At 53.1% G+C, this 15,754-nt stretch overlaps 1 long non-coding RNA gene across 10 annotated transcripts in view; it reads right to left on the bottom strand.

The window, feature by feature from the left end:
• Nucleotides 1-9,453: 9,453 nt before the first annotated feature.
• LOC125330204 overlaps nt 9,454-15,754 on the bottom strand; it is an 85,672-nt gene continuing 79,371 nt past the window's right edge. For 7 of the 10 annotated variants that reach the window (XR_007205417.1, XR_007205415.1, XR_007205418.1 and 4 more), the window contains one exon: nt 9,454-14,702. This is a non-coding gene — a long non-coding RNA (uncharacterized LOC125330204). The remainder of the gene's footprint in view (nt 14,703-15,754) is intronic. The other 3 variants (XR_007205422.1, XR_007205414.1, XR_007205421.1) reach the window with 3 other exon arrangements.

The following is a 15,754-nucleotide window of genomic DNA, read 5'->3' as shown; positions in this document are numbered from 1 at the left end:
CCCCTTCTGCCTTCCCAAAGCCCACACCGGGCACTTGAGCTACAGCTGCTTTCCTACCTGTGTGAGCCAGAACGCTGCTGTCCACACTGGCTGGTTCTCCATAAGGCTGCTCTCTGCCTCCACCATGTTCTCTACAGAGAGATCAGAAATTCAGAGCAAACTCAACCAAAAGGGCCATTTGATGAAGAACGAGCTCTGAGAAGGTGCTCAGTGGTCAAAGTAAGCCGTGGCTGGGGTCTCTGCATGCTAGGCATCACTTCTGCCCAGCTCCAGTGCCACCCTGGTACACTTACAGGGCATGGGAGAGCTCATCCAAGCCAGGGAAGGTTCTCCAGCTCCAGTGCAAGCCAGTCTCCCAAGCAGACTAAAGCCCAGCAGAGCACCAGCTGGTCCGTGCTCGGGGAGGCTGGGATGGGTGGCGCGGATCGGTGGGGCAGGCAGAGCCTTTCCTATCAGATCCCCAGTGTTGTCACTTCTCTCTGACACCTCATCCCCTTCCTAACACTTCCCCGCTCCCCAGTGCCGTCACCACCTTTCCCCAATGCCAGCAAGACCCCTGGAGCCCAGCTGGTCGGGACAGCCCCGTGCCCACCATCCCACGCAGCTCAGCACAGGGCCCAGCAGGACACACCACGCTGGGGGGAGGCCAGCAAGGACCTACTGCCCACAGCAGCACAGCAGGGACGGCAGCTTCCCTCCTTCCTCCTCACGGGACCTTCATCATTGCCAGCAGTGGAAGGAAGCAAAATGGGCACCATGAGCTGCAGTATGGGTTAGAGCCCTCCAAGTTTCCTGGGATGGAGATACAGCTGTGGACCTGAATGGGTCCTTTTGGCCAGGGAACAGCCTTTCCTGGGGCTCCAGGCTCAACTTTGGGGCCTCTCCCACCTTCACCAAGTCCCACACCTCCTTTGGCTGCCACTTCCGAACTGCTGAGCACATTAGCAGTTAAGTCCATTTGCAAATTTAAAAGTCAAACCCTGCCACAGGAAATTAAAAGATAATGCAAAGAATTATTTTAAAAAATTAATCTTTATTACTCTCCACTCCCAAGCTGCTAATAAAAAAAATGTGTTCCTCATGCAGTCTCTATAAAAACAGGTTATAAAGCAGAGGAAGAGAGGAAGGCAGATGCTTTAAAAAGGCATCTTTCATCCCTCCGCCCTGCCAGCCCTAACCATCCATCTGCACCCACGTGTCAGCTCCCAGCAGTTTCCAACCCAGCCAGCCCCCTTTACCCCACAAGGCAATTATTCCCCATTTCCATCTGGTCCCCCTTGTCCTCCCTGTTTTACATCTCCAGGAGATGAGCAATCTCCAGGAGAGAGCAGCCTAGAAGGTGGTTTAATGGCACACCCTCCTTGCTCCAGGTACCTCCGAGCCCTGTACAAAGCAGGATGAATTACAGCTCATTACAGAAAGGGCAGGCACTTGGGAAGTAAACAACGCAGCTATTACAGGTGCCAGCAACAGCTCCACAGCACCAGGGCAGGGCTGACACGTGCGGGAAACCATGCCTGAGAGAGAGGTCAAGGATGCTCGGCAGCTCTCAGAAACCACTGAAGAGGCTGAGAGGGAGGTGGCAACTGCAAGAGTTTCTTCTGAAAATGCTTCTCTCTAAGGCTGCGCTCAAGAAAGCAGCTCAGTCCTTGGTATTCTAGCTGCAGCTGCAGCTGGAGCCCACGGAGTCAGAAATGGGGCTGCAAACCACTTCTGTGTCGTGATACCAGGAACAAGTCAGCTGGGCTTTGGTAGGACCAAGAGTCACCACAACTGAGGAGGAGCACCCAATTTAGGATGTGAGAGAGATGAAGAAGCAGCAAACCCACCAGCTATGCCTGTGCTGCAGTAGAAGAAACAGCCACAGGCACAGATCTGTGTCCCCCCAGCCCTCTGGCCAGCCTAGGGGTGGGGCTGGCCAGGAGAAGACCCACCACCAGTGCTCCTGCCAAAGCAGTGCCCCTGGGTCTGGTGGAAATACAGCCAGGCCAGGAAGGAGAAGGTGCTTCACAAAAAGAGAGATGAGGTACCAAGAGCTGCTGCACTGCACCACAAGCACACCATGAAAGCTGCTCCATGCCCAGAGCTGGGCCAAAGGAGCCAGCCCCGAGCAAACCCCAGAACATGCCCTGATGGCTCCAGGGGAGCTGCAAAGGCCAACCTCCCCATCCTCAGATCAGCAGTACAAGCACCAACCCACCCTCAGGCCTCCCCCAGCAGCACACAGTGGGTTTATCCCAGGTAAGGCAGCTCCACACCTTCTCCTCACTGGGGATAAAGGGAGTACTTGGCTTTTTCTGACTGCAGGAGGGGCAGGCGCACCTGGAAATCAAGCACTGGCAAGGAGCAGGCGCTGGGGGTGGAGGAAGGAGAAAGGCAGAAGCACAAGCAGGCTCAAGCACGATGAAGGAGAACCCCCTGGGAGGGACAGTGCCTGCGGCGCTGCCGCCCGGGCCACCTGTGGTCCCCAGCACGGGCAGGAGCACAGGGGGACACCGCAGCACGGCAAGGCAGGAGGTGGCTTTCTGAGGGGAGGCTGACTATGATTGATGGTGCCGTGCTGTGCTCTCACTGATGTAGAAAATTAGAGAGAGATCGCTTCAGATACCGACCCATCTGAGACACTTGTTGTGTCCATCTCCTGTACACAGGCGCCTCTCCCGGGAGCTCTCCCGCCGGCTCGCAGGCTCATTATTCAGAGTGCTGAACTGGGACAAGCAATGCTATTTTATTCCTACTTCTTTTCTGCCCCCAAACTACTGGATTGGAATATTCTTGGGAACATGTAAGGTGCTGATTTCCTTGCTCAGCTACTTGAAGGAAAGTTTGGTTCTCCTCAACTAGGAAAAAGTAGCCCTTCACTTTTTCTTTTCTCTCCCCAACCAAAGCTGGGAAGAGCCTTTATAAAATACAGGAGCCATCTTCTAAGATGGAAATAGCTTCCTTAAAAACAGTGAGTCGTGCTCCACACCAGGATGGATCTGATAGCTGGTACTCTACTAACGTAGCCTTGTGCTATTGTCCTCCTGGCAGGATGGTCCCTTCTTGGCTTCCAATCCCTTTGCCATTTAACCTGTTCCTGGTTTATTGTGGCTGCTTTTGTCCTTCCACTGCTTCTCTGCCAGATGACAAAAGAATTTTACAATGGTCCTTAAGTGGGTTTTAAAAAAATCCACATAGGCTTCCACATGAAATGAAGAAGCCAGTGGTCTAGATCAGCACAGGCTGGTGTGTCTTCAGGAGAGGTGTCACACCACAGACAGGACACCCCTGGGCCCTTGACTTCAAACAGTACTGCCCCTCAGTAGCAGGCAACCCAGACAGGCACAGCATCTGAGCTCACATTCCTTTATTCCCAACATTTCCATGCTGGTCTAGAAATGGTAGAGGAACCTCTCTGACTGCTGCCCAAACAATCCCAAACAGGCCTTACAGTCCTGCAGCCAGTCACCTTTCTTCACACTCCCCCGGAGCTCCAGGCACCTACACCAGCCCAGGCTCTTCCACTTTGCAAGCACGGCTAGAGGAGACTGACCAAGATGTTGGATGTGGGAACTCCCGCCTCTGGAAAGGGCAGGGAAATGGTTCGGTCTCCTTCATGGCTCCAGACTGAGCCCCTGGTTTCTCCTGCCAACTCTCCAGCCTGGGGCAGCTGACCTTGTTCCCATGGCAAAAGGGCAGGTTTCTTTTTTTAGCTCTCGAGAACAGCTTCAAACTGCCCTGCTTTGAAGCCCACCACCCAACACGGATGTCCAGGCCCCTGAACCTGGGAGCCCCTCCCAAGATGACAGCAGCTAAATCCAACCCTGCTTGTCTCCTTTGTTGGAAGGACAACGATGCCACTCTGCCAGCGCTCTGAGCATCCCCTGGGTCACAGGGCACAGAGGGCAACAAGCAGCAAACACCAAATTCAAGCCAAAGTCTGAAGCACTCAAATCCCTGTAGGGAGACGATTTGGAACAAAGCATTCCTCTTCCTCCCTTCCTCCCACATCCACTAGAGACTGACCCCAGTTCCTGCTACCAATTTTCCCAATGGTGGTTAGTCATCTGCCCTTTGGAAGTCCCTTCTGGGGGTGCAGAACAAATCCCAAAACACCATCTCCCCTTTCCCCATCTGCTAATGGCTTCCCTCCACCCAGGCTGAGCCTCCCCCAGCCTGAGCTAATGGTAGGGAATTAGCATTAAAATGATGGCTTGCTATTAGCGGTGCCTCAGCTCCCCATCACGCTCCAGGAACACCAAATGACAGGCTGTGATTTCCCCACCGCAGTGCAGGGGAGAAGGAACAACGGCAGCCAGAAGTGCTGAAGACATCCAAGGAAAGCTTTAGGCTCATCTCTCCCACCCCAGCAGCCCTTTCCCTTCACCATCCCCGTCGTGCTCATCCACCGCACAGGCAATCCTACAAACAGATGGCACCTGGGCAGGAAAGCAGACAAATTGGCTCCCACCTGCAGGAGCACTAAGAGCTTTCAAAGCCCACTCGCCAAGAGCCCCGCGGGGTGGAAATGCCGGAGGAATCTGCCATCGGTCGCCTTCCTCGTGGCTCAACGGCTCCGGCTCCATCCTCGCCTGGTGGCAGGCGTACAGCTGGCTCCTCATGGGAGCTGGTGGCAGGAGGAGACTGTCACTGTGTCCTGGATCGAATGGAAGAAGCAATTCAGGCTGAGCATCGATGGAGCGATGCTTTATTCCGTGTCAGCACAACGCTTTGGTTTGGAGGGCTCGCAGCCTGCAGCGAGAGGGTTTTTGTGGGTCCCCACTGAACATCCATCTGCTTGTCAAAAAACGAGCTCAGCTCAAGCTGTCTGCTCTCTCTTCCTGCCAAAGTGGGGGTCTGCCCTCCCAGAAACCTCCCCTCCTTGACCAGGTAACTGTGGCAAGAGCATGGACAGCCTCATTTCATCTTCTGCTTGCCTGCCTGCTCCTCTGAGCCCACCTGGCTGCAAGCTTCTCTGTACACAGGGGTGAGGGAAGCAGCTCACGTACCAGCCTGAAGAAAGCCAAGAGGCAGAAGCAGCTCAGCAAATCCATGGGTGTCAGGGCAGGCTGTCAGCTCCCTTTGGGCTCCTGAGTGAGCCTGCAGTTACACAGCATACATGGTGAACTCCTCCTCGCAGAGCCCCACAGCGCTGGTCACCAGCAGCAGGGAAAGGGGACACAGCCAGGCTGAAATGTGCAGGAGCATTTGGGTGCTTTTGTGGAGTCGTGCACGACTGCTGAAAAATTCCAACGCTGCATTCTAAGCCACTTAAGGTCAAACTGGTGGCCAGCAACAGGACCCGAAGGAACAGCATGAAGCTGTGTCAAGAGAGGTTTAGGTTGGATATTAGGAAAATGTACTTCACCCAGAGGGTGGTTGTGCACTGGAACAGGCTCCCCAGGGCAGTGGTCGTTGCCACAAGCCTGCCAGAGCTCAAGGAGTGTTTGGACAATGCTCTCAGATACATGGTGGGATTGTTGGGGTGTCCAGTGCAGGGACAGGAGTTAGACTCGATGATCCTTGTGGATTCCAACTCAGGATATTCTATGATTCGACAAAACAATGCCCTTCCCTCTACCTCATCCTTAACTCTCTTTAGAAGTACCGGGACCAGCAAGTGTCCTCAAGCCCCAGCCTGCCAAAGGCATTGTCGTGGGCCTAAGAGGTGGGATGCAAAAGGCAGAGGGAAAAGAATAGTAGTAAAAAGCAGGCTAAAACAGGTTTCCCCTTCCCCAGCATTCCCACCAGCAGCTGGGATGTGGGAGCAAGGAGGACTCATCTGATGATGGATGAGAGAGAACTGATCCTTGGTAAGGCAGAGCAGGAGCAGAGAGAAGCACAGCTCCCAAAGGCGATTCTCACACCTCCTTGGGATGAGAAAAACAACCATGAGAGGCAGCAGAAGCTCTTCTCCCTGCATGTTTGGAATTCATCTCCAGCCTGTCAGGGGGGCCACGATCCAACCGCACATTTGTATATGCACTGAGCCGTACACCCAGCTCAGGCAGACTCCTGACAGATGCAGATGGGAAGGCCATTTTTCATAAAGTGAGAGAAAAAACGGAAACAAGAAAAAATAGCAAAACAAGGAGAGGCTCAGGCATCAGCTGGAAAAGATACAACAGGATCAGGGCTGAGAGAGAAGCAGAGTCAGATTAAACTTTTGGCTCTTCAAGTGCACTAAGAGGCCAGTCCCCTTCCTCTGTTTTCCACTGCAGCCTAGCAGCAGCAGGTGCCTTCATCCTTTTCTCCAGACCAGCTGAAAAATGAAAACTGGGCCCAGAACACCACCAAGGCTTTGCTGAGCTGGCCCTTGGGGACAGATGCTGGTAGAGGGGCTGCCAGAGCAGGTAGGCACAGGCACCTTTCTCCAAGATCAGCTCCGGCTCAGAGGAGGTGCGAGACAGCCGGCAGAGAACATGAACCATTAACATGTACCTCTGCCCCTCACACCCTGACCTAGCTTAGGCCTGGCCCTAAAGAGCATAGGGGCCCCCAGGGCTCTGAGGGACATCCCTGGCAGACCCCCTGCTGGTGCAAGCCTGCCGGCATGGCAGAGGAACACTCTGTGCAATGCTGCCATGATGGCAAACACAGCAGCTTCCCAGTTCGTCTCAGGCAGTGACGAGGGGCTTCCCTCTGTCCCAGGTCACCATGCAGCCAAGAGGCAGCAGTGACAGCAGGCAGCAGGAAGTGCAGCTCGGCACAGTGTGTGCTGTCCCCTGAGCAGCACCAGGAGCCAGCGGGTCCCAACGCAAGCGAAGGGGAAGGGCAAAGAAGAATTACCCTCACGGAGGGGAGGATTTCACCTCTGCCAGTGACATTCTGCTGTTGTCACCGCCAGCCATAACATCACCCTCTTGATGCAAAATCTAAGTTGACAGTGATACAGGAAAGGAGCCGAGAGGGCAGCCAACTCTGCCCAGCCCTCTTTGTGACCCCCCAAATCTCCCATAGCTTCCAGCCTCTGCATGGAGCAGAGCCAGCACCTCATTACCAGGTTACTAAGCAAGTAGATATTCCTTTTCCAGAGCCACGGAATGATATTTTCTTGCAGTTATCCATCCTTCTGGACAGCTCCGAGGAGGATTTCATTTTGGTCTCTGCTGCATCCTCTTTGGTTCTGAAATGAGAAACAGATGCAGGAGCCCACACCTCCTTTGCAAAACAACACATGCAGCCATAAGCTGAAGTCACCAAACCCTGAAGAGCTTCTGGTGAGAAAGTCCAGGTGCCTTCAGACTCACTGGAGGTGCACTGAGCCCCACTGATCCCTGCTGCCTGCAGCATTTCCAGCTGATATTCATTCTCTTTGTCCCAGGAAAAGGCAAGCACAGGGCTGGGCAGCAAGGCTTGGTGAAGGTTACTGCTGAGACCTGGCAGAAATGTCACCCAGCAACGCATTTCAAGAAAGATTCATCCCCACGCAGCTTGGCTCCATAATAAAAGCGTCAGAGCAGCTGACTTGCTTCCCCCCATTCTCATTGCATACAGATTTATCCTGTCTCAGGTCTCTCTCCCTCCATAAGCCAGCACGTGCCTTTCCTTTCAATAGGCTGGCAGTGAAACTCAGCCAGCTGAGATCGTAGGGGGAAAGGGAGTACAAGAAAGGTGAAGGCATCATAGGGGGGAAAACACTCAGGAGCCAGGTTTCCCTCTCATTTTGGCTGCTCTCAGTTCTGAAATGGAGGAGGGTGACATGAGAGGTAACTTAACATGGGAATGCTCCAAATTTGTTCTGATGTTCCAAACCAATTCCCCAGCTACCAGGCTGTGTCACCTACCTCTCAGGGAGCTCAAATCCCATTCCTGACAAAACCCATCCCAAAAGGCATAAATATCTCTGAGCCTTCACCCTCCCAGCCAGGGAGCCCCTTCTCAGAGGGCTGTGCATGTGGTGGGCACCCAGGGAGTAGGGAGAGGAGAGATGGGGCTCCCTCTGAGTCAGTCTCAGGCTGAGAACCAGCTTACCTTCACCACGGAGACATGATGTTAATGCAGCACCACAGGCAGCCCCTGAGAGAGAAGAGTCTGCAGGGAATTAAAAAAAAAAAAAGAGAGAGATATTAATGGTCCTTCACAAACAACTAAAAATACCCAGAATGGCCAGGGTTTCTTTTGGATTTTTTTTCTTTTCTTCCCCCACCTTCCGCCCAAAGGAACGTGCCACACAAATTAAAATGATTTACCTCCAACCTGCAAGATAGGACCAGGCAAGGCATCCTTCAGCTGTGAGTGAAAGAGATGGAGCCTGCCTTTGTCAGGAGCACGCCAGCCCCAGGGAGGCGAGGTGGTGGGGGACGGCAGACAGAGCTGAAGGGATCCTGTTGGTTAATTCCCAGTAACTGGGACAGACAGGTCTGTGCCAGGCACCCAGCTGGGGTCCAGGGGGTGTTTCATCAACACAAAGGAGACATCAACAGCAGAAGTGAATCCTGGGCACCTCAACTGCCTTGGGGAGGATGCAGAGTAGGAGCAAAGGGCTGTGGAACAGCTTTCCCTGGAGCAGAGAAAGCCTCTCCTACCACCAAGGCAGCGCTGTTAGATTTGCAAAACGTATTGCAGGAGGCAGAGGCTGTGATACCTCCTGGAGCCATGGGCTTTATCACCCAAGGACATGGTTCTCCTGGCCCACGCCAGGGCACCCACTCAGGCACGTGCCCTAGCACAGGCTTTCTCCTTGCAGGTGAGACAGACAGTGTATTTCTAGCAGTGAGAGCTCATAGGCTGGAGGAAAACCAAGACCACTGCTGCCAGACTATCAGAGCGCCGCTTTGCTGTGTCCCAGCTGTCTCTCCCATCTCTCCCAGCTGGCTGCAGCCAGCACTCAGAGCACTGCAGCCAGCCCCAGCTCTGCAGTGAGCTTCCCCATCCTGTTAACGGCAGGCAGGCGAGAGGCCTGGCAGCCGAGGTGAAGGGCCACTTCATCTTCCTCACGTTCTCCTCTGCTAATGAAAATGTTTCTCCAGCGTGTCCTCGGGAAGGTTTCTTTCAGCCCCAGCCCTCGTGTGATTGAAGGCTAATCTCTGTTACTCTTGGCTGAATGGCAGCCCGTGAGGAAGGTGATGTATTGTGTTTCCCTTCAACTCGACATTTAATGGTGCTGGCAAAAGAAGAAAAAGCACCAGATGTTTCTAGGCTGAGAGTGAACTCCTCCCAAAGCACTGAGAGGTCAGGGCAGGAACAGGGGCCTCGTGGACTGGGAACAGAGGGCACCCCTTTGAATTCCAGCCCGCTTTGAAAGGCCACTTGGCGTGCCAGCATCCTCCCTCTCAGAGGCAGTCCAGCTGATTGCAGTGGTCACAGGAGGCAACAGGTCCTCCTGCCAGCCCATGGGACATGACTGGCCTCCAGTGAACTCCCCACCATCAGTGCTGCTCAGCACAGGGGTCTGGGAGAGAGGCCGAGGTCTAGAGTGCAGACTTTTTGGGAGGAAAGCATGTGACAGAGGCTCAGCACTCATAGGTTCCTTTGGCTGGCTCCAAACTTAGTCACTGAAGCCTCAAGATGTGAAGTCCTTCAATCTGCAATGTTAGCTTCCTTTTAAAATGCTTGGAGACCTCCTGATTAAAAAAAAAAAAAAAAATTGAGAGAAAAAATTAGGGTTGCAATCCTTTTGCTGTTGTGCTGCTCGCACTCAAGGAGACACCTGGCTCCATGACACACTTTCTCCTCTGCTCCACAGCTCTGCAAACACACTCCAGACCGCCCCCACCACCTGCTGCTCTCCTGCTGTTTCTCCCCTCGTTGGAACCACCCAATTGTCTATCATGGCATGTCTATCTAGGCCCTCCACCTGCAAAGCTTTGCAGCTTTTCTGCTCTTTTTTGCCCCTAAAAAACCACTATCAGCATTTGTTGAGGACACCCTAACACAGCATAAACTCTCCTGTTTGCTTTCCCTTCTCCCAGTGGCACTGGTTGTGGGGTGTTGACCATGGACCACACCAAATACATCCCCCAACAGCAAAACCTGGAAGAGGAGAAGAAGGAGAAATTAAGAAAACACACAGGATGAAAAAGAAAAAACTTCCAATTACTGGCAATTAGTTCTACTTGATCACCCACTGTGCACTGTGCCCCAGACACAAATTGCTCTGGCAGGGTGGCACAGCTTGTACCTGCACACACAGTGCACAGGTGAGCACACAGGCTGTTTGGTGAAGGGATTCCAACCTACTTGGGCACCTACTGGGGCTCAGCCAGCTCCAGCCTTTCCGAGGGTCTCATACACACCAGTCAAATCAGAGCTGATGCTCTCCTCCGCTCCCACAAGCCATGGCCCAAGTCCTGGAGCAGAGGCAAGGTGCTTGCTTGGAGCTGAGGCCTGCCATGACAGACTGCCCAAGGGATGTCCATCCTCATTTCCAGGCTCACCTGTGAGGGTTCTCTGGCAGTTTCTCCTTCCCAGGAGGCATGCCAGCTCCAGAGAGCAGTTGCAGGTGGCACAGCTCTGCCAGAGATGCCTTCCCCCCACGGGAGGACACGCTCTGCTCCCAGCCACAGGGAAGGCAGAGGCACCCAGCACGCTGCCGCAGTGGAGGAGGCACTCAGCCAGCCACTAATGCTTCCTTACTGTCTTGGAGCAAAGGGATGGATTAGCTTTTATTAGCTCTTATGAAGAGCACATCACTCCTGCCCTTTCCTCCTCACACAAGGCTCACGCACAGGCTCAGCTGTGCTGCTAGTGAAGCAGAACCAACTCACCTACGTGCTGGCGGCCCCAAACTCCTCTTGGGTCTTGTATAAATCTTACAGATCTTAAATCTTAAGCAAGCTGGGAGTTGGGATAGAGCAATCCTCCTAAGGGTGCTGCAGGTGCTGCCCAGAAGTACTTTAGAAAAGATGGATGCTTGGCTTTTACATCTGGATCTCTCAGGTGGCACCATGCACGGCCTGAAGGAGGGCACGGTCTTCACGCCAGCCAAAGCAAAGCCAAGGCACAGTCCCAGAGCAGAGACCCAAACCCGGGGCTGTTATCTGGGAGATGGTCCGTGGCTTCCTGCCGCACTGTGCTGTACCCCTGACCCCCAGCACCCAGCCAGCAGCGCGGCTGAGGGATGGTGCTGCTCCGGAGAAGTCTCTCTAAAGTCGCTCTGGGGCTTGTTAGCAGGGTGATAAAGGGGATGAATGGCCTCAGAGAAACGCTCTGTCTCCTGCTGTGGCATTCATTATCCTTTAGCCAGGCAATTCTTCACACCAGCCAGGAGCTCTGGGCTGGCTCGTTTATCGTCCGCGGGGGCTGTTTCCCACAAGAGGCCACGCTCGGCACTCGCTGCTCGCCCCAGGCAGCTCAAACGTGCCTGAGGAGCGGCAGCAGGGGCTGGGGCAGAGCGCTCGGGGCTCATCCCCTTCCTCCCACACAGCCAGATTGGCTTTCCCAAACACTCAACTCCGTGACCCGAGCCACAGCTGCCCCCGTTCCCAGATCTGTGCATTTTCAGCCTGATTTCCCAAGGAGTGCAAAGCATATGCAATCCTGCTGCATCAGTCTGTCCTCTGCCCACTCCCCAGCAACTTCTGACACTGCAAACAGATTTCAAGCTGATGTGACAGAGCAACAGAGGTCTTGGAGACAGCCAGAGTCTATAAATTTCATGGGAACAGACCACCAAACAGAGGAGACATTATTAGCACCTTCCAAACTGTAGTGTATCATCCCTTATTAGACATCAGACAATTTGTGTGGGAGAGATGCCATAAATATCCCAGGAAAGGGAGATGCTCCGTTCAGCACAAAAAACTTACTGGACACCAGAGACTCCAAACCCAAACCGTACATCGAGAGAAGATGGGATTTCATGGATCCCACTGCACACAGGACCAACAGGAGAAGGTTTCAGGCCTGTTTGGCTGATAGGAGAGCCAGCCAGCTAAGATGGCACGTTAGCCTTTGGAAAGCCCATGGAAATGGAATGTGTGCCCTTCCCTTGTCCTTCTTTGAGAGACCAAGCTGAGGTCCTCCTGCATTTCCAGCCTTAATTGCCCTCCCAGACTTATGGATGAGTTCAGCTGCTGCCTAAAGTGGAAGTGACATGCCCAGCTCCAAGGGGAAGAACTGACAGGCAGAGGAGCTCCCTCGCCCCCACAACTCCTCCCATTGCCTTTCCACTGCATGGACAGAGGTTTCACCTTCCAGAAAGACGTTTCATCCACAGACTGCTGCCAGGAAATGCCAGGAAGGCAGCCCAGAGTCCAAGCAGTGCCCAGTGAGCTCTCAGCAGGATCACTGACACATCAAGCTGCCCATCAGAGCGTTGACTGATGGGAGCCCGTTCCCCCACACGCAGGGCCTTGCTGCCCACCAGACCCACACACCAGCCCCAGCACGGGGCTGGCAGGCACCAGCATTGGTGTCCTTCCCCCAGCAGGAAAGAGGAATCCTCAGAAACCCTTCTTCTTCCTTCTGAAGGCTGAAGGGGACTCACCAGCCTCCTTGTTCTCCCTTTAGAGCCAATTAAAGTTCTCACATCACCCAGTGTGATGCAACCTTGCTAAGGCTGAGCCCGGCATTTCAGGGTTGCCTGCCCCCTCTGTGAGAAAGCCAAACCCTATATGCCATTTGGGGATAGAGCAGGGTGATTCCTGTGCTCGTTTAGGATCTGCACTGAAAACCCAGGCGTTATCTGTTCGCAGTGTCATTTCCAGCCTCGGGCATTCCAGAGCCCTGGAGGAAGCTGAGAAGTGACAAATAACCTTTTTCCCCTCCAGCTCATTTGTGACACTATCCCAGCTGGCCAGACACGTTTTGGGACTTCTCTGATTCACCTGGTAAAGGTCAAGTCCCAGGAGATGCCTTCAGCCTAGTGGATCATGTATCACTTGTACCTGTGGGGCTTCAGCTCTGCAAAAAGACAATTTAAACATGTGCTACAGCACATCCTTTATTCAAAAAAAAAAAAAGAGGGATTTACACTCCAGGGGTGGTGACTCCCTGTTCTGCCCAACAAAAGGAGGGATGGGGGCTGAATTCAAGCTTGTGTTCATTAGAGTAGAAGAAGAAAAGAAAAAAAGAAAATCCAGAAATCCAGTCACTCTGTCCTAATTGTTCCGATCCAACCTCTCACAGTGTTGCATTGAGCTAAGGGGCCGCACCTGAAAGTGTGCCAAGAGCGGCATGAAATGTTAATGTTGCAATTAAAACAATATGAATATTGCAGCACTGCTCTGCTGCTTCCCATCCACTGAACAATTCCCACTCAATAGAAGTCAAGTTACATTTCAGGAAATAATGAGGTCTGCTAATTAAGTCTGGCCTAGGAAGACAGTAGTCTTAAAAGGAGAAAAAAACATTCAGATGCCCCCAAAATGTGTACATTTGCTGCTTATTACCTGCAAAGGGGAGTCATTAACGCTGCTCAGTGCCAGGATCACAGGTCAGTGCCACTGTCTTATTGCCCACATCTAGAGGAAGTTCTCTTTGTAATGATGAAATGTGTAAGTCATGACCTGCCTTGTCCCCAGGCACGGAGCAGGGAATGCCAGGCTGACATTCAGCTGCCACAGGACAGATCCCAGATTATACCCAGGGAAGGGAATTTTCCTCCCCAGCCATTCACACAACTGAGTGACAGTGACACTGGCTTGAGCTGGTGGAAGCCACAGGGAAAGTGACCCCCGGGTCAGTCCTGGCAGGACAAAGACTTACCAGGATCATCTTGTGTTTTAACTCTAAAAAGAGGCAACAGAGGATTCCCCCCTCTGCCCCCTGCATCCATCAGACACAAGCACGTGTTGCAATAACATGAGGACACAGAACAGCCTAGAGACAGGACACATTGGGTTCCAGGGGTCCCAAAGGAAGCTGGCATCAACACATTGCTCCCACGGCCTCCCCATCCTCTTGTTTTTCAGAATATCCCCAAATTTCTTTATCTGTGGCAGTTGCTGGGGCTGCTGCCACGTCTCCCGTGTTGCTCCCAGCCGGGTAACTGCAGGGAGAGGTTGGGCAGGGAGGGTCCATGAGCATGAGTATTTCATGGGAAGAGCAGAAGACTGGGAACAGGCCTACCACGCCATCCTGCTGATCTGATGATGTGTCTTTTTGATGACATTGTCTTTTCTCTTTCTCAGAGTTTCGGGAGCACACAAGAACCACTCGTCCTCCAGGCCCGAGCTCTGCCATCACTCCCAAGCTGACCGACCCGCATGGAGCTGTCCAGGGGACACAGAGGAGCTCCCTGTGCAAAGAGGAGGCTACAGCAGCCCAGACCTCTCCAACCCCTTCCCTAACCTACTTCCCCAAACTCCAGAGGAAAACTCATCCAATGGAGGGGTGAGGGAGGCCAGTGGAGTCCTGGTTCATTCCTTGGCCTCTGCTGACACTCCAAACTTCAGCCTGTCTTTAATACAGGCAACCCTTGTGGTAAGTTCCAGACAGAGACCGAGCCATGCTAACCGAACTTGGCAAGACAATGATCCAAATCAGGGGGAGCTCAAAGCATCAGGAGGAAAACACCTCATTTGAAAGAGGAGAAAAACCCAGACGAAAAGATCAGAAAGGACTTTCCGGGCCCTGGACTGTCCTAAGGGATTCAGGTACCATTTCTATACCCATCTGTGAGAAGTAAACCTATTTGGCCACCAAGGCATGTCCCCACCTTGTTGCCACCAGCAGCAGCTCACTGTTTTGTGGATGGGTAGGTGGTCTCCTCCCTTCTGACCACTTCTCACTCTATTTCCAGATGAACCAGCACTTGCTGCTACCAAGTGTCTGTTCTGCAATAAAGAGCAATAAACATGCCAGAGTAATTAATGTCTTAACAACTTATTACAATCCTCAGATAATTAATCACAAAAGCTAAACATGCTGTCTCACCCTCCTAATGTGTTAATGCTCTAATTATTATGCCTCAATTAAGGGAAAGTCAGCGCTCCTTGCTTAGAAGTGCATTTTTAATAAGGGTGCCTGAATGCAGGCGAGTCGGAGTGGGAGGCGAGGGGGTGATGGGGGTTAAGGAAGAGGACACCATTTTTAATGAGGTTTCATGGGTGGCTCGAGGCAAGGAATTGACAGCTCCTATCTGGGATCTCACACACGACTGCACGTGTAACTGGGGGCCATCTGTGGTGGCTCCGTGCTCTGCTTCCCGCCAGACTATTTATAGGAAAAGCAGCACGTGGGGCACAGAGAAGGCAGGGACTGGAGATGAGCAGTCACACCACAGATCTGGCCAGCACCAGGCAGCAGAGGTGGCAGCTCTCACAGCAGGCATTAAAGGAGCGGTGGTCTCCTCTATGCAGCCCACTTCTTGCTCTATTTCCAGACAGACTGGCACTTGCCACTGCTCCTCACCCCTGCAAAGCATGCCCACTGCCCAAGCCTCTCCACCCAGCCCTATTTCCGTGGTATTCCTTGCCTCCAATCAAGCTAACTCTGGGACATCTCATGGAGATGATAAGAATAGCCTCAGCCCCCACACACCGGGATTACTCTTGGGATTACTCTGGGACAAACCAGCTCCTCTGATTTCAGCCACTGCCTGGGTGTTTTCCACAGGTCCCTGTTATCTGAGGGAACAGAAAGCCAAAGAGCACACCACTTGAAAATGTTTGGCTTAGAGATGGGGAAACTGAAGGCTGAAAAGGTGTTCTGCAGGCGGCTTGTGGTGGTTACCAGCCATGAATCTGCCTTCCTCCTGCCCGGCTCTGAACCTCGCTGGATGCTGGGAAACTTCAGGAAGAGGCTCTTGCTGAGGAGGAGCTTGAGCAGACCCTGAAGATGAGCGTAGGGCCTGGACCCCTCACCGTGTGATAGCAGGAGAGCCCTG

The sequence above is a fragment of the Corvus hawaiiensis genome, chromosome 9 (genome assembly GCF_020740725.1).
Source record: "Corvus hawaiiensis isolate bCorHaw1 chromosome 9, bCorHaw1.pri.cur, whole genome shotgun sequence".
Lineage (NCBI taxonomy): Eukaryota > Metazoa > Chordata > Aves > Passeriformes > Corvidae > Corvus > Corvus hawaiiensis.
The sequence above is the reverse complement of the archived record's forward strand: the minus strand, read 5'-3'. Positions and strand labels throughout refer to the sequence as shown.